Source organism: Petaurus breviceps, unplaced genomic scaffold (assembly GCF_028583685.1).
Source record: "Petaurus breviceps papuanus isolate PSGF00001 unplaced genomic scaffold, PetGlider_PUasm1.0 90822, whole genome shotgun sequence".
NCBI classification, from domain to species: Eukaryota; Metazoa; Chordata; class Mammalia; order Diprotodontia; family Petauridae; genus Petaurus; species Petaurus breviceps.
Window position 1 is genome coordinate 26,271,110 of NW_027187351.1, and position 26,343 is coordinate 26,297,452.

Consider the following 26,343-nt stretch of genomic DNA (forward strand, 5'->3'; position numbering starts at 1 on the left):
ATGACAGGTGTTGAAAATTCAACAAATAGTCCTTCCTCTTTAAGAAATAGTCTGTCCCCTCAAAGAGCCTATGTCCTTCTGGGGGCTTGCAGCATGTGCAAAGGTAAATAAATACAAAGTGGCAATATATGGACAGAAAGAGCATTAACAAAGTGCGGGTGGAGTGTCAGGGATCAGGAATGACATCGCAGAGGATATAACCATGAGCCTTGAAAGATGAAATTTTAAAGTTTATGAGAGATTATAGAAAGGAATGCCTGGCAGCATCTCACAGATACCAGAAAAGCTCTTGTTTATCTATTGGTTATTCTTTAGTCTTACTACATGACCAACCCATCTCCTTTTCCAATTATATACTTTGTGGATGATATCTTTTATGCTAAATTCCTTTTTGCATGCAACACATTGTTGGTAATATGCCATGGAATACTAATATTATCTTCTCACTATGCACCTTTCCATTGCTCTTTGACTCACCCACAATTTTAGTCCTTCAGAGAAGGTAGTGCTTTATTACTCACAGACACGTAGCATTATCTGTTGGAAAAGGAGATTTAAAAGGCTTCAGAGAAGAATAAATTGGATCCCATGGTTTAAAACTATGTAGAGTACTCAAGGGATGGGGGAGAAGCAGGAGGAAGAGAGATAATTTTGAACTCAAAATCTCAAAAAATAAACATTAATTAAAAAAATTCATTGGGAAATATTTAAGAAAATAAAATATATTAAAAACCAAGAAATATTATATAAGGAAAGTCAGTGCTATGAGGATAGAAGACTTTCAAGAATGAGATAGAAATAGGAACAATTTTGAAGAGGAGGAAAAGGAGTTATCTAAAGAGATCAATGTTGATGCATAAGGAACTTGTGAATCAACTTAGATTAAAAAGTGCAAAAAGGTAAAAGGCAGGGGCAGATAACAAAGCATGAACAGAAAAGTATGGTCCTGTAAAAATTGGGTGAGAAGCACTAAAACTCAAAATAACATGAAATTGTCATCTAGGGGCAAGAAGAAGGGAGTTTTGTAAAAGATATACTATGGAAGACAAGAGTATCAAAGAAGGAATAGGACCTCTGCTCAGGGTGGATGAGATGATAATACAGGATCATGATGGGAAGGCAGAAGTACTCAGCATTTAATTGCTGCCATTTTCTCTTCCAAAGAGAATTATCTTGGAACTAGAAAGGACAGAACAAAATGAGTAATAGGGAATTGAAATGAAAGATAAGTAGAAGCATAGTAAGAGAACCCCTACCTGCCCTTGATGAGAACACGTCACAGGGTTTAGATGCATTTCATCCTTAATGGGCTTTTCTCAGTCCCAATCTTTCCTGTCCTATTTGCTGTAGCTGAACCCGTTGACCACCCTCTCCTGAAGACTCTCTCTTTTCTAGATAGTCATGATACTACTCTTATGTGGTTCTCCTCCTACTTGTTTGATCTCTCCTCTTTAGTTTTCTTTATTGGCCCTTCAACCATATTATACCACATTTCCCTTCTCCCTCTAAATTCTCTGTACTCTCTCTTGTAACCTCATCTACGCCTATGGGTTTAATGGCCACCTCTATACAAATGTCTCAGATGCAAACACACAATACACACATACATATGATATATATGTATGCATGTGTATACACATATGTATGTATGTATTCAGCTACAACCTCTCCCCTAAGTTTCAAGCATCACCAGTTGCCTGTAAGACTTTTCAAACTGGATGTCCCCAGAGATAACTCAAATTCAGTATGTCCAAAACTGAACTCAATATCTTTACTCCCAAACAGCTTTCTTTTCCAGACTTCTCTATTTCTTTGGAAAGAAATAGCATTCTTCCATTCTCTCTGCTTCCTAATCTTGGCATTATTCTCACTTTCCCTCCCCCCAAACATCCAATCAGTTACCAAATTTTGTCATTTCCAATTCTATAATACCTTTTGCATCTAACCCCTTTTCTCCACTCATAGCTAACGTACCATAGTTTAGGTTCTTGTTATCTCTTAGTCTCCTAGCCTCAAGTTTCTTATTCTTTCAGTTCATCCTACATGTAACTGCCAACGTAATTATTTTTTATTCAAATGTCTGTATCACTTTCCTCCTCAATCAATTCCAATGGATTCCTATCACCACTAGAATAAAATTTCCACTCCTATGTTTAGTTTTTTAACACTTTACATTACTTATCCCCAAACTACCGTTCTTGCCAAAATCGGCATTGCTCCGCAGCCTTCTCTCTATTTTTCACAGAAGACACTGGTTTCTGTGCCTTTGCACTGGCCATCCCCCAAGCCTAGAGCTCTCCTTCCTTATCTCTGCTTCGTAGTCTTTCTCTTGCTTTAAGATGCAGTTCAAGCACCATCTCTCATGAAGCCTTTTCTGATACCCTCAAGTACTAGTGTCTTTCCCCCAAACTTATCTTATAGGTATATATTTACATATACCTTATATATACTAAAAAACCCCAAAGGGCCAAGGTTTCCCATTGCATCTGGGGCCATCTCCAGTCATCATGATCTATATATATCTTGCCACTGGACCCAGGTGGCTGTGGTGTAGAGAGCAAGGTTGGTGACTTGGTACAGTCCTTGTCTCACTTAAATCCAATTCACTCGCAAGTCAAGACATCACCTTTGTGACGTTATTGGTCCTCTTTGATAATGAAGGATAAACATAAAACAACAACAACAAACATTATGGTTAACTTTCTGTATGTATATGTTTGCACGTGTTGACTTTAAATTTATCCTACTTGTATTTTAAATGTACTTGTTGCCTCTTTCATTAGGATATAAACTCCTCATGATTAGGGATTGTTTCAATCCTTGTAACTGTATCCTAGAATCTAGCACAGTGCTAGAGACCTAGCAGGGGCTTACTAAAATACTTGTTGATTGATTGATTCCAGAGCACTGAATCAGCTGGTGAATGTCATTGCTCAGTTACTTTCAGTGATCTTTGAAAGATCATGGAAAATGAGAGGTGTCAAAGAAAAGGTCAAAAGCTGTCCTAATTTTCAATAAAAGGAAGAGAGTGAAGCCTGAAAACTATAGGCTGGTGAGCTTTACTTTTATTCTGGGCAAATTTCTGGGACATATTATTCAAGGATGGTTAGTAACATTTAAAAAAGGAAGTGGTGAAATTGCAGGTTTTGACCCCAAAAAAATCTATTAAAAGTTGGTTTGTGAACATTTACAAAAGGAAGTGGTGAACACAAAAAGCCACCATGGCTTCATCATGAGCAGGTCAAGAGAGGTTAACCTTATTTCCTTTTTTTTGGATCTACCTACCCTGATAGAACAGGGGAATCCTGTTGCTATAATTTATATAGATTTTGAGCAGGCATTTGAAAAAATCATCTTATGTTATTCTTATGGAAATGAGAAATGGATTTGGATGAGATGATAGTTGGCTAAATTCAGAAATGACTGAATGTTTGAAATCAAATAGTTAAAAAGGCAGCACAACATAGTGAATGGATTGCTGAACTAGGAAGTAGAAAGAATTGGGTTCAAATCCTGACTTTGATAGTTACTAACTAGGGAACCCTGGAAAAGTTAATGAGCCTCAGTTTCCTCAACTGCAAAGTGTAGTGCCTATGACAGAGTTGTTTAGAGATATGTATATGAAGCCCTTTGCAAATTTTAAAACATTATAAACATGTCAGTTGTTAATATTAATAATATTAGACTAGTCTAATTCGACAGTGTTGGCCAGTGGTGTGCCCCAGAAATCCATCCCTAGCCTTGTGTCGTTCCACTTTTCTGTTAATGATTTAAATGATAAGTGGTGTGTTTATCAAATTTACAGATGACAGAAAACCAAGAAATATGGTTAACATACTTGAGGTTAATCAGGATGAAAACAGTTTTTAAAAGGATAGAAAGTTTGGTTTAATCAAAGAAAAAGAACTTCAATTGGAATAAATGTAAAGCTTGACTTGAATTTTTAAAATATCCACTTCATAAATGTAAGCTGAGTGTAGGTTAGTTAGATGTTTGTTTGATTTTGGGGTCTTACACAGAGACAACATAAACAATATGAGTCAATGGTGTAATATAGCAGCCAAAAAAACCTGATGTGATCTTAGGCTACCTAAGGATTGGGGAGTAGGCAGATAGAATATCTTCCTGTTTTGCTCTGGTCAGACTTCGTCAGGCATTCAGTATTAGGGTGCAGGTACCATGATTTAGGGAGGTTTTGGCTGAAGAGTTTCCTTAGATCTTCCCATGCTTGCTAATGTGGTGGCTATCAGCTTCTAGATTATTCAAATAGGAATGAAGGCGGTTGAATGAATGAATGAAAAATTTATTAAGCACTTACAATAAGTGTAAAGCACTGTGCTAAGCTCCAGGGATGCAAATAGAAAAGTAAGATAGTTCTATAATCAGGGAGCTCACATTCTAATGGGAGAGATAACACGTATGGAAGGTTTTAGCTGAGAGTCAGATGGAAAAGTCCCTGGGCACAACAGCAAAGCAGATGCTAATGATTCTTCTTTAATGTCATTTCCACTGATAAAATTTTAACAGTTTATGATAGTGAGTCATTTGACAGTCCCAAGGACTTTAATGACAAGAACTTTCTTTTTTGAATTTTCAGTATCTGTGGCTGTTGCACCTGCAGGACCAATTGCCACAGGGGTTGCTTCCCAGGATGAGGTCTACAGGCACTAGGATGGAAGTACTGATATTCCCAAGGTTCTGGTGTTCGGGGTCCTGAGCTATTTCCATAGGAGTTTAAGGGGAGATGGTCTTCAAAGTGGTGATTGTGGTCTGATTTTACTGACATATGCTGCCTCATGTCTCTCCCTGCCTCCTCCACACCTGAGTATCAATGGTTCAATTAGGTTGGCTTGCCTGCCTTGTGGGTGACATTTAGAGAAAGATGGCTGGCTCCTTCTTCACATGAGTTGCTTTTGTGATAATGATTATGAAACATGGGCTGGAAGCAGGACTGATGGTCTGGTGGGTACTGTCACTCTCAGGGCTCTTGTATATTGATGGCAATTGAATAGCAGCTATTGCTGGGGGTGGTGAGGAAAGTGGGCCCCTTCTCCACAGTGATCTCTCCCCTTAACGATGACTGAATAGATTGGAAGAAGATCCTAATTCTATACCCATTTTGGTCCAGCTAGTTGAGATGATCCCCAAATGGATCACAGAATTAAGGGAGTGACTTTCCATGTTGAATGGAGTAGGGTCCTCTTGATTTAGAGATATTTTCCCTGTTGAATCATCTGGACTAGATAGGGAAGAGGGCTTCCTGTTCAAAACACACACACACACACACACACACACATACGCATGCACGCACGCAGGCACACACACACACACACACACACACACACACACACACCAGATTCTTTTTGTTCCAAAATCACTTCTTCATGGTACAGCTTATAGTAGGAGTCATTGACACATCTCAGGGAGGAGCATGTGACCTAGTTTGAACAGAAATTGTAGATATGCTTTTTTGGGAGTGTTTGCTCTTGAATTTAGCTTTTCTCTTTTCTTTTTCTATGAGTGAGGAATTTTCTGGACTGATTCTATATGCTGAGTTCTGCTAAAGCCTAGACCAGTAAAAGATTCTCCCTGAACTTGCTCTCCCCAGCTTTTCTAGAGGCATTAGTAAATGCATGTTCTTACAGTGAATGGAAGAGTGATCAATCAGAAGACAGTTTCTCTGTCTCTTCTTTTTCTCCTTCCTTTGCCCTATTTCTCTTCCTCTCTTCTCCCTCACCCCCAACTCAGACTTGAAAAATCCGTTGCTTTTAGGATTTGTACTAATTGTAATTTTCTTTATAGGAATAATTGCACGTTTTGTACATTTAAGATTGTTGCTAAAGGTTTTGTTTTTATTCTAATGGAGGATTTTTTTTAATAGATTGGTACATCTGGTGAGCTAAAATTTTCCCTACAGTCCTTGTGCTTTTCGTACTCATTAAACTTCTTTCTGTCTCAAGCAATACAGGGAAATTATTTTGTGGAGGTTCAGATTTGTAACTATACTATGATTAAACTAAGGTTATCATTGGAGTCCTGAAATCCCAGCAGATTTTGGCATATAAGTGGCAGAGATTTGAGCTTTCCCTTCTTCCAGAAGGCATGATTACAATAAAGAATATGAACTGAGAAAAGGCCATTGGATTTATTAAGAGCTAGAAAAGAAAATGGCAAGCCACTCCAGTATTTTTGCTAAGAAAACCCCAAAATGAGGTCACAGAGTTGGTTACAGTTGAAAAATGATTGAACAACAAACAACAGAAAAGGAAGAACTAAAAATCAGGGTAATGATCTAAATCCATGAGAACTGGTTATATCCCAGAATGAACTGGATTGATCAGAGGTAAGGATAATTCTCCAGCAACTCCAAGTACTTTCTGCTTGCAGGGTAATACTAAAATTCTGGATCATTCCACAAGTCCTCCAGGAGGTGGGGTTTATCAGCAAGGAAAGGAGAGTCATTGAGTCTGTTTATGGACTCAAGTGTGTGTTGAGAGAATAGATTTAGAAGAGAGTACACTCAGAAATCTGAATGGTTGAGATTGAAAAATGAATGGGTGATACAGCAATGGTTTCAATGAGAGTAGAGTTATTTCTAGGAACTTGAAAATGAAAGGAAAGATTGATACTAATGAAACCCTGAGGGTATGGCAAGGTCAAATAAAGTATCTTTTTTTCCATCAAACATCAAACATTGGGGATATGGAAGTGTGCACAGGAGAAAAGGATCTGTTTGAAGGACTCTTAACCTAGGGTCCATGGACCTTAAAAACACTGCACTAGGAAAAAAAAAGATTAAAGGTGAATGAGAGGGAGGGCATGGTTGATGGGGCAAACTTTCAGCAGAGGAAAGCACAAATAGAGGGGTTAACCTTAATAGGGACAAGATGTATCTCTTCAAAGGTCACTTCTAGATCTAAATCTATACTTAGGCCTCCTCAATCAGATATTGTCCTTCTCCCAGGAAATTAGTTTTTCTAGTATTCCATTATTTCAGATTTATGATATGAAAATAGCACAAAACACGAAGTGATAAAATAGACAATTCTCATATACCGTGTTTCCCTGATAATAAGACCTATCCTGAAAATAAGCCCTCCCCTTACTGTGTAAGGTTCCTCTAAAATAAGCCCTCCCCCGAAAATAAGCCCTATTGAGATTGCTACTGTAGTGAAGGCGATCCCCTGTGCTACACGCTACATTACGGTACCCTCTGTATGCATCGCCCCCACCCCCGCCGTGAAAAGCACACCGCGCTCCGAGCTGCATCCAATCAGAGCTGCAGCAGTGAGCGCATCATCCTGTTCTTCCCCAGTGATTTGCTTATTGAATAAAGGTACATTTTTTTGTTCACATTTACCTGTTTATTAAAATTGCTGTCAATGTTCATTAAAATAAGCCCTCCCCTGAAAATAAGCCCTCTGGTGTTTTTCTGTCCAAAAAAAATAATAAGACAGTGTCTTATTATTGGGGAAACACGGTATCAGTAAGAAATGTGTAATTTCCCTACCAGCTGAAACACTCTCACCTGTGAAAATGGATGGAATTCTCACCTGTTCTGAAACATTCTGATTTGCATTTTCTTCTCATCAATTATACCTGTGAGGCCTCTGGGCATAGGAAGATATGTTTAAAAAGTTGTTTTGCCTTTAAAAATAATTTTGAGAAAGAACAGACATTTTTGTTCTGTGTGTGGAGACTGTTCCATCTCAAAAGGGAAGTTCTGGTAGAAAGTGAAATATAAATTTGGAAGTCTATTTCTGGGTCAGGAAGGAAATTGACTGAAAGCAACAATACTGTTTTGTCAGTGTGGTGATTGCTCTTATGTCACTCTTCCACGATGAGGTTGGCTACATCTCTCCCTGAGGATTTTATGGGTACTACCAAGGAGTTTGGAGTGTTTCTTTTCTAATGCTATATTATATATTAACTTGAGCTTTCACTGTGATGTTACCTCTGCTGTTAAGCACGAAGTGATTAACTCTATGGTTCCACTTAACCAATTAACAATGATTAGCTTGTGAAAATGGAAGCCTTTTGCTACTACTACTACTGGTTATCCACTACTACATCTAGATATATAGCATTTATGTAGAGCTTGCAATGTTCCAGATACTGTGCTAAGCATTTTACAAATATTATCTCATCTGATCTCCACAACAACCCTGGGATGTGGGTGCTCTTGTGCTCCCCAACTGAGCCTTCCTTTATAAAGGAAACCAGTGAAACAGAACAATTGTGTTTGACAATATACACCCTATTGTAGACCTCTAATTCACCTTTTCTCTGCTGAGAGGTGGGAGGTATGTTTCATTATTGGTGATTTGGAACAAAAATAGGTCAGATATTTCATCTGAATTCTGCTAAAACCTAATTTTTATGAGATAAAATTACATTGGGACTTTTGTTATTGTCATGGAAGGTGGGACCATGGGAAAGAATAGGGAGGATGAACAAGGGAATGTGTGATTTTTCTAACTGCAGAAAAAATACAAGTGCCCTTGCTCTATGATTAGGTGCTAACAATAGGCTGTTGGGACTGTTTCTGCACAGTAGTACTAGAAATATAAAGCAGAAAATCAGGATAAAAATGCTCATAGAAAGGATTGAAAGCTTTTCATAGAAGGTGATCCAGAGTACAGGTCCCTGTAATTGTCTAGAGGAATCATCAACTACAACTCATCAGAAATTCTCCTTTTGGATGTGAACCTTAGCAGATCATGCAAAATTAGAACTTTTCTAGGATTCTCTCCCATAGCAAGCAAAGAGTAAAGATTTGTCTTTCCATTCACAAACACTCACATCTATTATAGGAATATTTCCCTTAGGAAAATATTTCCATGTTGAGTTATAAACAAATCAGTCCCTCTCTTTGGTCTTTATCCATGTATCTATATAATATATATGTGAACATATATGCAAATATATAACGTATATATGGAGAGAATAAAAGAGAAATTCTGATGCAATAGCATTCATGACTGCTGACACAGATATTCTTAACTTACTTCATGTAACTAATGCTGACAGAACCCTCCTTGAGCATAGCTGCTAGAAATGGTTTTCCTCTTTCTTCCAAGAGTGACTTTTGAGCTCTAATGAAAACTGAGTAAACTTTCACAAGTAGGGCGAGTTCACCAAGACTTTGTCCCAATATGCTGACATAGGGGGTGGGTCTGGGTGAAGCATGCTTTCTTCTCATAATAACCCAGAGAGCATACCACCCCATGGCCCTGCCTGTGGTTCTTTGCTGTGGCACCCCTCTCCTGAGGCCCAATTTCCTTCTCAACTCCTAAGAGGGAACTCTGGAAGAATGGGTCATCCCTCCCTGGGAGTGGTTGGGCTGTCTTTATCATTGTCATCTACAACTCGCCCCCCCCCCCCAACTATTTTTGTACCAGGTGAAACAATTTCCTAGGTATGTCTGTACTTATCAATCTTAGCCTTTAAATACAATGAATCAGCACAACTTTTCTGGTTCCTCTTTCCAACTGTTCTTATGTTCACAAATTCTTAAATTCTGTTAAGTGAATTTTTGTCTGTTTAGATGAAAAGTATATTGTTTTGTTCTAGAATATTATTTTATAAAATATTTTATTTTTTCCTCAATTACATGTTATTTTTTTAAAAACATTTAAAAAAGTTTCAGGTTCCAAATTCTGTCCCTCCCTGCCTCCCTCCTCTCCCTCTTCTCTGAGACAGTAGGCAATCTGATATAGTTTATGCATGTGCAATCATGTATTTCCATTTTGGCCATTTTGTACAAGAAGATGTGAAGAAAGAAAGAAAGAAAAGGAGAAAGGAAAGAAGGAAGGAAGGAAAAAGAAAGAAAAATAATATGCTTCAGTCTGTATTCAGACAGTATCAGTTCTTTCTCTGCAGGTGTATAGTATGCTTCACCATTAGTCCTTTGGGATTGTCTTGGATCATTGCATTGTCAAGAATAACTAGCTAAGTCATTCACAGTTCATCATACAACAATGCTGTTACTTGTGAACAGCACTCTCCTGGTTCTCACTTCACTTTGTATCAGTTTGTGTAAGTCTTTCCAGGTTTTTAAAAAAAATCACGCTGCTTATCATTTTTTTATAGCACAATAATATTCCATCACTATCATATACCACAGCTTGTTTTGCCATTCCCTAATTTTTGAGGGACATCTTCTCTATTTCCAATTCTTAGCCACCACAAAAAGAGCTGCTATAAATATTTTTGTACAAATAGATCCTTTTCCCTTTTGGGGGTATGTCTTCGGGATATAGACTTAGCAGTGATATTGCTGCATCAAAGGGTATGCACAAGGGGTGTCCAGGTGGCGCAGTGAGTAAGAGCGCTGCCCTCAGCATCGGGAGACCTGGGATTGGTTCCGGCCTTAAATACTTGGCACCCACACAAAAATAACTGGCCCTTGTAACCTTGAGCAAGTTACTTAACCCCGATTGCTTTAGAAAAAAAAAGATATGCACAGGCAAAAAGAAAGATATGCACAGTCTATCAGATCATTGTGCAGAACTAATAATTAAGGGTCTAGTACCACCATAAAATCACAGAATTTAGAAACAGGAGAATGCTAGAGCCAACTTGAACCCACTCTTGGGAACCAATTGTTAAATTATCAGTGCAAGCACTTACACCTTGGAAACTGGCAAACAAATGAGGGCTTGATTTATTGTTTTCTTCATTGTCTAGTCTTAAGACAGTTATGAAGAAAATAAACGGATTAAATTTATCATTTTTATTTTTTCGTTTTAGAGGGCAATTGGGGTTAAGTGACTTTCCCAAGCTCACATGCCTAGTTTTTGTGTTAAGTGTCTCAGGTACTCCTGACTCCAGGACTGGTGCTCTATTCATTGTGCCACCTAGCCACCCCCAACAGATTAAATGCATGTTCTGCATAGATTTCCCCCCCCTTGGGAGAGTTGGTTATACATTTACTAGCATATCTTTGAATGTAGAGATCATCCAGTCCAACCACCCATATTGTAGGGATGAGAAAACTGAGGCCCAGTGCTGTGAAGTGATTTGCTGAAGGTCAGTTGGGTAGGTAAGTATCAGAGCCATCTTGAAGTCCAGTGAACTCACAAAAACATGTTGACGGTGTCTTCTAAAATTTGTTATATTATTTTACCTGGATCTTCATTGCTGCATATTAATTAGAATATGCTGCACCTTTCATTCTTTTTTGATCAGCACTTTATCACATTTTTAAAAAGTGTTTGCTTTTAAAAAACCTTCTTTTCTCAAACTCTCTATGCTACCACTTTTACTTCCCTTTCAGCAGAGTATCTTGCCTCACTGCCTCAGGCTTCAATAAAAAAATATCTAAACCTTCCATATTGAACTTCCTCTCTTCCTCATCTTTTCACCATGACAGCTCAACACCAGCCCCTATCTTCTGTTCCTTTTCTACAGTCTTCAGAGCATTGGTTGGTCCTTTTTTTTGCCAAAGGCAATACTTTTACTTGCATCTTTCATATCACCTCATTCCTTCTCTTCTAGGGGCTTGTACCTTTGAACATTTCCTCTCTTCTCCTAATTTTCATCCTCTCCTAATATTCATTTTTCATTCCTTGGTGTTTATAAACATGACCAAGTCTCTCCCATTATTAAAAAACAAACAAACAACTTTTCTCTGACAATATCCTCATTTTTATATTTATTTCTTCCATTTTTTATCACCCCCCTCAGTCTGACTTCATTTTTTGAAACACTTTTCAGTCTACTTTCACCACTGACTGAAATACATCATCAACAATTTCTTTATGACTAAAGGCCTTTTCTCAGTTCTTGTCTTTCTTGACTTCTCTCTTGACACTGTTGGACAGTACCTCTCCCCAGATACCTTCTTTTCCCTGGGTTTTCATGACATTGATTTTTCATTGTTCCCTTTCTACCTAAAGGATGTATGTATAGATTATAATGCAGGGTTTTGTCCTGGGCCTTCACAACTCTCGCTGTACTTTCTCTCCTGGTGAGCTCATTAATTTCTATGGAATCAAGTCTCGATGTAGAAATCTTTCACATCTATATCTCTAAACTTCATCTCTATCCTGAACTATAGTCCTGAATCTTCAACTATCCAATTATCTCTACCTGGATGTCCCTTGTCCAACCCAAATTCAATATATCAAGAACAGATCTCATGAAATGTATGTTGATTATTACCCCCTAAACTAATTTCTCTTCCTAATTTCCCTATTTCTGTCATGTCCACCATAATTCTTTTAGTCACCTAGATTTGTAACCTAGGAGCTATTCTTGAATTTTTATGCTATCTTACTCTCCCCCAATCCCAACATCTAATCAAATGACACATCTTTATCTACCTCCTTTTCTCTACTTTCAGATGGCAAGTAGCAGAGTAGGGATTTGAACCCAGGTCTTCTGACTACAAATTCAGGGTTTTTTGGTATCCGGGTGTCAACAAAGTGCAGAAATTCAGGGACACTGAGACAAGCCAAGCCAGATAAAACAGGTTGCAGAGCTATTAAATTCATATCTGATCAGAAAGACACCAGGAGTTCTGGAGAAGCTGACTTTTTCTGACAGTAGGTAGGTCAGTTGACTTGAACTCAAGATGCTGTTGTTCAGTCATTTTGTGATGCCATTTGGGTTTTTTTTTTTAGCAAAGATACTGGAGAGGCTTGCCATTTTCTTCTCTAGCTCATGCTACAAATGAGGAAACTAAGCCAGAGTTAAATGACTTATCCATGGTCACACAGCTAGTAAGTACAAGGATTCAGGATAACTGGGATTCAAATCTTACCATGTGACAGTAGATCTGCCTTCAACTGATTATGTTTGGGAACACAGATAATGATGAAATTGCCAAGGAGTATTTCATGTCAAGTTTTCACTTGACATCCAGGAAGAATGTTCCCTTGTCTCTTCTGGAAGGGTCACATCTAGTGATTAGTCATTTTAGCTTCAAAGGATAGATATCAAGTCTTTTTGGATGAACCAATACCTCCTCACTGTGTGGAAGAAAACTGTTCATATCCTTGTCATCAAGAATGGCTCTCTGGGAGGGGATGAAGAATATATGGGGAAATTTAGGTGATGTAAAAACAAAAGATATCAATGTTTTTTTAAAGAAGTCTATATTCAGTAAAATAAGCAGCTAATAATAATAAGCAGGTGGACTATTGGCAGCAAGACCATGAAGGCTACCTTGTCCTAACCATTAAGGAGAATTTAATAGTAAATGTCCACAAATTGTACTGGGCTGAGAACCAACCCAATGAAAGAGTGTGTGTGTGGGGAAGGGGCTCTCTTTTCTATCTGGATCCAAGGAAAATGACTCCACTGGTTACTTAAGCCTCAATTTCACAAATACCTGTAGCATCATGGCCAGGTCTTTATGGGGTTGACACAGTTTGTTAGCACAACTCCCTAGTCTCTGGAGCCCCCTTCTGGAAGTCTTTCAGTATGATAAGCAGTTTGTTCATCAGCTGCAGGTCATTGATTAAAAATTAAGACAACTCTGTTTCTTGCACCAGCCCTACCTCATAAGGGGTCAGGATGTGCCTGTGATTAGGAAAACCTTGGGATAGAAGAAGGGCAATCTTTACCACAGTATAGCAGGAATGAGTTGTAAATGAGGAGATGTGGGATTGTTAGCCATTATTCTGATTTAACCTAATGCCCCAATTTTTTTTATGTTAGTTACTTCTCTTTACTACTCCTGCCCTGAACTCATGTATGAACTTCATTTGGACAGAAAGCCTCTTCCTGAATAAGCTACGTCAGGTCAGTCTATGGATTCATATATTGAATATAGCCAGAACTCCCTTTCTGCAATTCATTTTGTAGCAGGAATGTGCTGAAGTCAACTCATACAGACTCCTGAGACTGCTGAATTTTCAATGTGAACCTTTTCACCTTAGAAATAAGCAGATGCTATAATTCAGCACTTGATTTATTGTTTTGTTGATTGCCTAGACTTAAGTAATGGAGAAAATTATAAAGATTGAACTTAAAAGTGTGTCAAATCTTTTTGGTGAACTAATTGTTAAAAATTTATCAACACACCCCTGACAATCAGCTTCCAATTCCAGATTGATCCTGGTCCAAGGATTCTCAGAAATTATCTATAAGCACCATGGCTTGGAGAAAGTAATGGAGTTGGTGTGATTTAGTCAACTCTACAAGTGGAAAAAAATAGAATTGTCTTTCATGAGTATTGTATTGGGCTTGATAGGGCCAGGGTGGGGGGGGGGGAGGGAAGATATGACTATCTTCTCTGAGGGAGGTTTCTGGAAATGTCTCTTATGTAATTTTGCCTAGTGCGCTGACTGATAGAAAAGAAAGCAGAGGAAAGTATATTAGGTCCATATGTATCCCTATCAATTGGGTAGGAAACTGCCCACAGATCACCATGGGAAGGGACCTATGAGGTCACTACCTCCCCACCTAAACCATTTATTTCTGACACTAAACATTTTGAACTGCTATAGGGTTCTGGGTATTTCAAACTATAATAGTAAAAGCCTTTGCAAACTTTCCCAAGGAGATGAAGTATCCTGGAAATCCTATGCTGCCATAGGGCAGGCTCTCCTCTGTATTCAACCTGCAACCACTTACACCCAGGGAATCTGCCAGATCTGATCTGATAGCAATAAGCAAGGGTTGCTTAGACACTAGAGGGGCATGGTGCCTACACCCTAGGTAGGATCAATTTTAATTAAGTTCTTATACTTCCACTCTTGCTTATATTTCCCTCTAAGTGAGATTCAATAGAAAGTATTTTGCTTCTGTTACGACAAATCTATCATTGGGTCATGGGGACATGTTCATGTTCAACATCTTATATACATAAGGAGGCTCTGGATTTTTGGTGGCCATGGTTATGCCATGCTGATATTCCCAGTTTCACAAAGTTTGTTTTGGGGGCTAAGAATGCCATAGGTGTCCAACTAACTTACTGAAACCTTTCTGATCATTCTACATCTCTCAGTGGTGGCAATAATGGATTTTTATCCCAGGTCTGTCTCATCTTGGGGTTTGATACCATGTGAATGAATGTAAATGCTTCCTCAAGGATAACTCATTTCATCCTTTATGATTTATTATCAGTAAATGTTTTATTTGTATATCTATTTTATGAACCCATATACCCAGGACTGTGTAAAGTTTTCTTGTGTGAAAAGGGGTCACAAGTAGAAAGGGTTTAAGAAGACTTGCTCTATCCAGGAGAAATTTGTACACAATTATAGATACAACGTATGTGTGATGATCAAATTTGATAGACTGGACTCTTCTCAGCAATGCAGTGATATAAGTCAATCCCAAAAGACTCATGATGGAGAGAGATGTCTACATCCAGAGAAAGAACTAGAAAGAACTGAGTATGAATCCAGATTGAAGCAAGCTACATGATCTTTTTTTTGTTTGGTTTTATTTCCTCTTTACCATTTTTCATTCCATCTGATACAATCCATCTTTATAACCTGACTAATGTCTAATGTGAAAGTATTTGCAGATCCTATACTTGATTGAATGTCATCATGATGTGGGGGGGAGGGAGGGAGGGAGAGAAAATTTGAAACTCAAGGAATTGTGGAATTGAATCTTGTAAACTAAAAGTAAACAAACAAATCAATAAAGGAAAAAATAGGACTTGCTCTATAATACTCTACACAGAAGCTATTTCTCTTTTTTCCCTCAGGTCTTTGTTCTCTTATCCCCTTCCCACTGAACAGAGTACAATGCTTATTAATTTAGAAATAAAATTTAGACTATCATGAGACTATTATTCCCCAATTAAAATCCATCTACATTGTCTCCCACCTCCACCCCATTCTCTCTACTTTTGTTCTAATCTTGGAAAAAGGTGTTCCTTTTATTGGTGCCACACCCTCTACTTAGCCCTTGAACCCATTCCCTCCTATCTTCTCTGGGAGCTTGTCCTTTCTTTCACTCCATCTTTTTCTCATTTTGGATCTCTTTTTAATCTACTGGCTCCTTTCCTGTTGCCTATAAACATGCCCAGTATTCCTCATTCTTAAGCAACCTTAAGCAAGCAATTCTCAAACTCTTCATTTAACCCTGCCATCTCCTTAAGCTAAACTCCTATATAATATCTCTCTTTATGGTCAGACCACTAAAGAGCCTTCTATACTTACTTTCTTCACTTGCTCACTTCCCATTCACTTCTCAAAATGCTTGCTATCTAGCTTCCCATCTCACCTTTTGACTGAAAATACTCTTTCAATGGTTACCATTAATCTCTTACTGGTTAAATCCCAGGGCTTTGCTACTCTTCATCCTTTTTGACTTCTCATTAGTTTTTGACATTGTCAACTAGCCTTTTCTCCTGGAAACTCTCTGAATCTGATGCAGGCTAATTTGGCTATTGGGACCGCTGAAAGATTCTTAGTTTCTCGAACAAATCTTTAAGAGTCACTGATGCCCTTTTATCTTTTACTTTCCCTGTTTGACAGTGCCCTCTCACAGAATGAATTTGAAGAAAGTTCTTGACCCCTCAGTTTCTCGTCCTTTCCAAGACACCCTCCAAGAACCTTCTGTTATAGTGCAATGGAAAAATACCCAGTTTTAGAATAGGAGGAATGAAGTTCAAATCCTGGTTTTCCCCACTGGCTACCTGTCCTTGGAAAGGTCACTTCTTCCTGAGCCTCAGTTTCCTCATCTGTAAAATGAGAGGGTCTGGTTGACTGTCAAAGTCCCTCCCACCTTGATGTCTACGATCCTACGACCTCTGTTTCCCTGTACAAGAATGATCATAATCACCTCTAAACCTTTCACCTCACCCTTTCTTTAGCATCCTACTTCCTATATCAGGTGCTAGAATTCCTAGTTACAAACTGAGTAAGAACAAAGGTTGGAAGGTGGAGTTCTGGGAAGCAAGGGATAGGCTTTCTGGATCTTAGTGTCTTCAGCCTGAAAAAGAAGGAGCTGGTTTCTAAGCTCCCTCCCAGTTATAGCATCAGGATTCCATGCACAAACAGGGAAATGAAGCATCTCTCCTCCTGCCCCCCAATCTAAACGGGAGTTTTGGAGAAAACTGTTCCGTCCTCTGTGATCCGCTTGCCTCTTTTGCCTCACTCAATAGAAAGAACTGAGAAAAAAAGTCACAGCAAAAACCTAATAAATATGCAAGCAAAATGATAAAAATAGGTTAAGCAAGGGAAGGGTCTTTGGTGTCATTGCCACTAAGAGGTCCCCAAGATGTGTGTTATTGTGGAGCTCATCTGTCCCATCTTTTTTTTTTTGTCTTCTCCCATTCTCAAATCATTAAGCACATTATTTTTTATAGATTTTTATCATTATAAATAGGCTGCTACAAATATTTTTGGGCATATAATAGATCCTTTTTTCTGTCTTAGGCCTCAGTGGGACCCAAAATCCAAAATGGAATTACTGAATCAAGACCATAAACAGTTTAGTAGCTTATCTTAAATAATGCCTAATTGTTTTCCAAAATGGTTAAACCAATTCACAGCTTTACCAGCAATGAATTAGGATGTCTTACAATCAATCAATAAACATTTATCAATTCACTTACTATGTGCCAGTCACTCTGCTAAATTCTGGGGGTACAAAAGGAGGCCTCAAGGAGATTACAGTCTAATGGAGGAGACACTGACATTCTCTTTTTTGGTTTTCCTACCTCTCTGCTTCTCCTTAGTGTCATTTGTTAGATAGACCTGTTTCTCCTCCCTACCAGTTATCTTCAAAAGCTCTGTCCTAGAGACTTCTCTCTCTCTACTTTCTTTTGGTGACCTCATCTGGTTCTATGAGTTCAAGTGTCATATCTGTGCAAATGCATCCAAATCTATGTCATGATATTGGGTTCCAGTCCAGCATTTTGTTTATTCCAGGCTTTGGATTCTGCTCCACTGTCCTCAGGAAGAGACTTCCCTTCCTAGTTGCCTTAATCACTCCCACATTATTCACAATGAGCTGTTTTGGAGACCGAAGGTGATCCTGATGCCTTTTGGACATGGCAACTAAAATGTATGGGTGTTTTGTACATTGTTGAAGAAAAAAAGTGACAAAATATTCTCAGTGATATGAAGAATTGTCCAGAATGATAGAATAGTTTTTCTCCATCCTACCTTCTTTGTGTTATCCAATAATAAGTATTTAAAGTAGTGTTGAGACTGTAATTTCACTGGCATAAGTACACAGAAATTCCTTCCCCCAGTGATGGTTGGCAACTTATGGTCTTAAATAATTGGCTAGATCACTGAGGGGTAAGTGACTTTGCCAAGGGCATATAGACAGTACATGTCAGAAGCAGAACTTGAACACAGACCCTCTGTAATTGTAATAGGAATTTAAATTTGCCAAGAAAACCCCAAATGGGGTCACAGAGAGTCAGATATGACTGAAACAACTGAACAAAAACAATATTAATCTAGAGCTTCAAAATTTGATTATAGATTCGAAACTGAAAGGGACTTTAGTAGTCATCTTTAGTATATCCAATTCCTTCATTTTACTGATGAAGAAACTAAGGCCCAGAGAAGTTGACTTGTAGAATCATAAGTTTTGAACTAGAAGGAATAATAGATGTCACCCTCACTTTACAAGTGAGAAATGACAGCTTAAGCAGGGTAAAAAAAAAAAAACAAAAACAAACCTAGCACATTAGAGGTAGACTTGAACCCAAGTCTCCCCCTTTGGAGGCCAGTTCTTTATATACAACACTATGCTAAGGGGTTGATATTAAGGGACAGAGCTAGGATCTGAATTCTGTTTCTCTCCCTCCAAATCCATCCTTCTTGCCACTGCTCTCACACACCTGCTTTTCCATTGAATAATGAAGTTACAAACATCAGCTGGGATAATTTGAAAATATAAGTGACTGGAATCATATTAAAATATATGGGTCCTCAATTCCAAATTCAACAGAACAAATATTCTGATCTGAGTATGGTAGCAGGCAAGGAGAGCTAGGAGTCTCGCTGATTATAATCTACAGCCAGCACATCTCCTAAATGAATAGGAGACAAAACAATAAAGAGTGCTCAACTGAGATGAAGGCAGACATTTCAATTTTCCCCTTGCTACATTAAACAATAGAGTTGGCAATTTAGAGTGACAAGATGAGAAAGCCAAGTAAGAAATAATGACTTGAAGTATGTGGCGTCAATAATTAAATCCCGACCCTGTATCAGGGCTCAATCCTCAAGCCTTTGGGTCCACGTAACTCTCACTGAATTTAATGGGGGACATTTCTATGATAGAATGGTGAAACTTGGTTTTCTATGTTCATTAAAACACACCAACACAACTGATTTATATTTAGAAAGAAATGGCACCATTCAAAGAGAAAGCATAAATGAATCATCAGATTTGCAAAAATGTGTATGTTTTAAATATCCCTAAAAACATCTTGAAAGTGAAGTTGTTCCAGTATTTGCACATTAATGAAACATGAATCTAACTAGTGGAGACCAACTAATTAACAGACATTGCAGACAACTTCCAGATGTGCTTCATGTAACCTCATAATCCTTCTACTCTTTGCCTTGGTTATGACATCTGGAATACCATGCTCAATTCTAAGCACTTCATTTTTAAATTGTATTTTAAAAAGAAATCTTATTGTTCTCCACATTCTCTTCTCTTTCTTTTCTTATAAGCCACTTATGGATATACATTTATTCCCCATGCCCTGTAACTGAGCACTGCCTGGTAATAAAGAAAAACAGGTAGGCAAAAGAGTAATGAGAAGGACATCTAACTGGCCCATCTGATGATGTACATAGCATTCTGTCTTCCTAGTTTTCCTCTCTACCGAGAGAAGGCTGATATGTTTCACTTATTGTTTTTTGGAACCATTATTGTTTTATTTTTCTATTTTAAAAGTTTTATGGGTGCCTTTTGTTTTAACACCAGTTGTTTCTGGATACCTACTCCTGTGAACCTTTCCTCGTAACAAAGAAATAGTTATTTAAGCAAAATGAACACAAGAACCAAAATGGAAAGTTCATGTACCATTCTACAGTTGTAGTCCAGTACTCTCCAAGGAAAGTGCAGTGGGGGGAATTCATTTCTTTATCTCTTCTGTAGGGGCAAGATTGGTCATGCCAATTGTACAGCATTCCACTGTATTGTAGTACATATTGTACATATTGTTTTCCTGGTTCTGCTGACTTCGCTCTGTCTTACTTTATAAAAGTCTTCTACTCCGCTGGATCTCTCATATTTGTATTTTTTTGTGGTACAGTAATATCACATGCCATAATTTGTTTAGCTCTTTCCCAATCAATAGGATTATTTCTAGTTTCTTGCTACCACAAAAAGTGCTGCTATGAATAATTTAATATACATGAGATTTTCTTTCAGTCTTTGACCTCCTTGGGGCATACACCAAGAAGTAGAAATCTTTTGTCAAAGGGTATAAAAAAATTAGTAACTTTTCTTACATTGTTTTGTTTCTTATGTTGAAAATTGTTTTTCCAGAGGGCTGGTCCAATTCACAGCTCTACAAATGGGGGATTAGTGTTCCTGTCTTCCTGTACCTCTCTAACACTGAGTATTCTGTTGTTTGCAATCTTTGCCAATTTGTTGGGTTTGAGGTGAAATCTCAGAATGGATTTAGTTTGTATTTCTCTTAATATTAGTAGGTTTTAAGCAATCTTTAACATGGTTTTTGATAACTTGCCATTCTTTTGGAAACTTGATATCCTTTGACCACTTATTTAGGAAATGCTTTAGGTTTATATATTTGTGTTAATTCCTTCTATATCTTAGATATCATATCCTTATTGGAAATATTTGAGACAAAGTATTTCTAATTTAAAGTTTCTTATAGTTGCAGTAATTGTATTTTTGCAAAGGTTTTTAAAATTTCATGTTTTTTTTTAACTAGCTTGTGTTCTCTTTTGTGATTACTTCTATCCTTTGTTAGGTTAAAAATCCTCCCTTAGTTATATAGTTGTGAAAGGATGACCCTCCTTCCATTTGAAGTTTAGTACAGTATGTAATATAAGATGCTGGTGTTACCCTCTTTTCCACCAACCTACTTTTCAGCTTTTTGAAAAGATTTTGTCAAATTGAGTCTTTCCTCATGTAATTTATGTTTTTGAGTTTATCAAACCCTGACCTTCTGAATTAATTTGTTTCTAATTCTTACTTATCCATTCTATTCCACTGATCAACTTTCCTATTTTTTTTTAACTAGTACCAAATAATTTTGGTGATTACTGCTTCATGATATAATTTGCTCTGGCTATTCTCCTTTCATTCCTCTTCTCCACCCCCCCCCCAATTATTTCCTTTGAGACCCTAGACCACTTGTTCCTCCATACAAATTTTATTTTTACTCTTTCTAGTTGTACAATGTAGCCCCTTGATAGTTTGGTTTTTAGAGAAATTAATCTTTAAATTCAGATATTTTCATTTTTAGTAAACCCTGAATATCTCTCTAATTATTTGTCTTCCTTAATATTTGTAAAGTGTTTGTATATTTTTTTGTCTGCTTAATTGCTATAGTTAGCATTTTAGAACTATGTGAAATAACATTAGGGAAAAAAGACATCCTTATTTTCCCCAAATTTATTGGGAAAGCTGCTACTATTTTATAATTACAAATAATATTAAGTTTTTGTTTTATAACTATAATTTTGTCATATTAAAATTATGTATCATTTAATTTTATTTCATGTGTCTTAGTTGTACATGCTCTACTAGATTACAAGTATATCATCATCATCAAAATTTGTAGTCGTGGTAGCAGTAGTGGTCGGTGAGGTGGTGGTGCTGGTGGCAGTAGTAGTTGCAGTAGTGCAGCTTAGTGTGGTATAGTAGATAGAGAGCTGGCTTCAGAATCAGAGAGATTGAAGTTCAAATCATGATGGACACATATACGTTGTGTGGCTCTGTTCAAGTTACTTATACTCTCAGTGCTTTGGGTAACTCTCTTAAGACCACAAGTTGCAGAGAAGACACTGACCTGAATTGTTAGAAAGAATTTCCTCCTCCAGGGTCTTCCCTATACCAGTGAAACCACAGATCTAGTCCTATCCCATATTTTAAAAGAGCTACATGATGACTAGGATTTTTAGCATAAATCAGTGTCATATTGTTTTAGACATTTTTCTGCAAGTTGATATGACAACTTTAAAAATGTAATTGTTAGTGATAATTACCATCCTAATATTGAACTATCCTTGCATCTGTGATATACATATGTCATATATGTATATATGACATATGTGTATATATACATATACATATATATGCATGTATGTACACAAATCTTCCCAAGTCCAAACTGATTGCAGCAAATAAATTTTCATATATAACTGTAGTTATTTTGTTAGGATTTTATTTTTTAAATTTGCATTAATATTCATTGGTGAAGAGTTTTGCAGAATGTTTCCTTGATCAATTACTGAGATTAATATTCATAGCAGTTAATTGCTCTTTCAATATTTGGTAGAATTCTCTTGTAAATCATGAACCAGAATTTTCTCTCCTCTGCTAATTCCTTTTATGATTTCTTCAACTTCATTTTTCAGTGCTGCATTGCTTAAGATATCTGTTTCTTTTTTTGTTAATTTAGGTATTTAATATTTTTTGTAGATAATCATACATTCCCATTAAATTCTTTGCTTTGGAAACATAACTTTTAAACTGCTCTGTGTCTTTGGGGACACCTTATACAATTGTTTTCAGTAAATTTTAATAATTTTTTCCATTTCTTCTCTATTACAATTTACTTTTTTTGTTTTTCATTTTGGTAATTTGATTTTTATGTTCTTTTTATTGGTCAGGTTAGCTAAAGGCTTATTAATTTTGCTATTATTTTAATAACAAGCTCTTGGTTTTGTTCAGAATTTCTATAGTCTTTCATTTTTAATATTATCTATTTCTTCACCATTTCTTCTTTGGTGCTTATTTTGGTTTATAAACTTGTGTGTCCCTTGTTTTTACATTGAAGACACCTTAATACTCTCTTTTTTATTTCATTAGTGTTTTCACAGGTCTAAGTTTTCATTATCTATAACCCATGACTTTATAATTTTGTTTCATTATTGCCATTCTCTTCTATAATATTGCTGTTTCTATGATTTGTTCTTTGACCTACTCATTTTGCAAAGATACTATGTGAAGGGAATAAGCATTTAGATAGGGTCTACTGTGGGTTAGGTACTGTGTTAAGTGCTCTTTACAAATATTATCTAATTTGAACCTTACAACAATGTACAAGGTAGGTACATCTTTTTACAGATGAGGGAACTGAGGCAGAGAGAAGTTAAATGATTTGTCTATGGTCATAAAACTAGTAAATGTCTGAGACTGGATTTGAATTTAGGTCTTCTTGATGCCAGGCCCAGGACTCTATCAATTGGGCCACCAGTTGACTATTCTGGGAAATTTGTTTATTATTTAATGCTGTCACTTACAAGATGTGATGAATCTCTCAACCCTTACTTTTTCAAAGCCTTTTCAGTGATATAACTTCCCTTTTGATTCTGCTCTATTAGATTTATGCAGTTCTGAGAGTGGTACGTTAAAATCTCTTAAAATTATTGTTTTATTTATGTTTTTTTCTCTTTTTTTTTCAATTCTGGCTTTTCCCTTGTGAATTTAGATAGTCATTTATTACATATAGTTTAATAATGATATTGTTCTATTATCTATGGTGCTTGCAAGCATAGTGCAGTTTCCCTCTTCCTCTCTCTGAAAATTGTAAATTATTATTTTTGTCTCATTTGATAGAATAGTTGTGACTCGCTGTTTTTTTGGAATAATCTAAGGTGTAGTAAATTTTATTCCATTTTCTTGTTTTCATTTTATCTTTATTTTTTATTTGTGTTGCTTATATATAGCAAATTATTTGGTTTTATTTTCTTATCCATTCTGTCATTACCTTACATTTTATCAAGCTATTTAATTATTTTATATTTAAGATTGAAACTGTGGAAATTTTCTTCCATTTGCTTCTTTTGGTCTTAATTTTAGCTTCTTCTCACCAGGCAATATGGGAGCAATAGTAACAAATTCCTATATATATGCACATAACAGACTCTACCAGCAAATCTCTATGGTGACTGCAAAGGGACGGATGCATATGCCTCCAGCCCTCATGAGAAGGAGGGTTACTATAGGACTATGGAAGAAAAGTTGTCTTCCAGAATGAATTTCTTCATTACACAGTCCAAACCACCCACTGTCTTCTACGGAGTGGTGATTTGGGAAAAGAAATAATTGAAAGATATCTAAAAGACAAGTTGATCAAACTATTACAGATGATAGTAGAAATTTTTATAATCTTGATTCAGAACTCAGAAGATGAAAAGGGGTCTTGTCTCTTGAATCCAAACTATTCTTCAGGAATCCCAACAAAGACATGAATCTTTTTGTAGCAAGTTGTTTGGCTGATATTTTCTGAATCTATTACCTGAATTGCCATATACTCACTAGAAACCCAAGGACATATTTTTGTTGATTACAAGGTAGTTAAAACTTTGGGAAGATACCAAGATTCCACAATAAAATAGATATATTTTACTTATTAGAGAATTTAGCTTGGATGAAATCCTATAACATCTGCTTTGAATTGGAAGACTGTTAACAAAATTTTTATTCAACTTTTTATAACTGTCTTCTTGGTGATCAACAACAGCCACAATAGGAATGTCCAAATGTACGTGTGAGACTTGATGAGTTCTAGCACTGTGGAAGGTGGTGTAGTAACCCAAGAACTGTTGCATTGGATCCTATTCCTATGAACTGCCTTTCATGCACATAGAGACTTACGTAAACAAACATTTGATTTTGCAAGAGTATTATTTTTAAAAAGAGTTCAAACTGTTAAGACATGTATTATTATTTTTTAAAACCAAGTTTTGGTATTGGGAAAGTCTTCAATAAGTGATTTATCCAAATATACATTTAGTTGGATAAACAATTTTTGCCATAGATTTGCACTTATTGCTCTCTGTCACACCACAGTTTGAATTCAAACTAAGAACAATGGCATTTTGCCATGGTCCATTTGCTAGCTAAATTGGTCCTGAAGAGTCTGATTTGGCAACTCAGATTTGGCCTCTTTAGCAATGTTTTCTTAAAAGATGCAATGATATTCATGTTTCTTGTCAGGTTAGGAAGGGTGAGATTTGCCAATCATTGTTTATTGAATCACCAAAACTTAACAAAGGACCTTATGGAATACTTGAAGTATTTCATTATCCAAATGAAGATTTCATTATCCAAAAGAAGCTAATTGTCATGATGTCATTGTTACAATAATAACAGCTGGCAACATATATCTTTCATTAGTCAACAAACTGTTACTTGGCTTTGTGAGGGAAAAAAGTTGGAAAAATAGTACATAGTCCAAAAAAGAAGTTATGATGGGTCTTATCAGCTTTATGAGGAATGCTGTCTTCATGTAGAAAAAAGGATAAACATTGTATCCATATCATCAAAATAGCACTGATAACCAATTTTTGATAGAGACTATCTTCCACATTCCTTTGTCTATCATAATGTTGAATCTGAAGAATTAAATGTTTATATAATTTCCAGCTTGGATCCAAATACTGAAAAGAAACTCAATGGCACGTGAAAATATAAGAAAACTTCTATGTTATATCTTTATTGTATATCCCTCAGAAAAGGCAGGCTTTCTGGAATATAAATGTTGAAGCTACCTATCTATCCTTATTCCATTCCTTTGTTAACATATTTCTAATCTTAAACAATCATCCACAGAAAATATTGAGTTACTTATAGGGGAGTATAGATTTTGAGTCCCTAACTCCTTTTTTTTGTTTGTTTTTTGGAGGGGCAACTGGAGTTAAGTGACTTGTCCAAGGTCACATGGCTAGTAAGTGTTAAGTGTCTGAGGTCAGATTTCAACTCAGGTCCTCCTGATTCCAGGGCCAGTGCTGCAATTCACTTCGCCACCTAGTTACCCCTGAGCTCCTAACTCTTGATTCTATTTTTCCTCCTTCCTTTTCCCTGACTCTTTTTGTTCTTTTTAAACATTAAGCCCAAATCTCTTTTTGCAGATAAGGAAATGAATATCCTGGAAAGTTAAGTGACATGCCAAATTACAGCCAGTTACTGAAAGAATTGGGAGTAGAAAGTATAAGTCTTTTGACTTCTGGGTCAGAACTCTTTTCACAAATCTATGCATTTCTTCTTGTCTTTAGCCCACTTCTATGCTTTCTAATTTGCAGTTTTTAATTGGCTGTGGGCTGGGAAACCAAGTGGCCAAACTTGTTTAATTTTGTATAAAGCGGAAATAAATAGGGCATGAGTGTTTCTCTCTCTGGAATAAAATATATGGATTTTGCAATGGTAATTTTGGAATGGTTCAGTGGCTTTTTTGAACTTATGTGTAGCAGAAGCCACTAT

General features: G+C 36.7%; 1 pseudogene; it reads left to right on the forward strand.

Annotated features, from left to right (window-relative positions):
- On the forward strand, positions 1 to 25,549 carry LOC138148108 (sister chromatid cohesion protein PDS5 homolog A-like; annotated as a pseudogene).
- Positions 25,550 to 26,343: the final 794 nt, after the last annotated feature.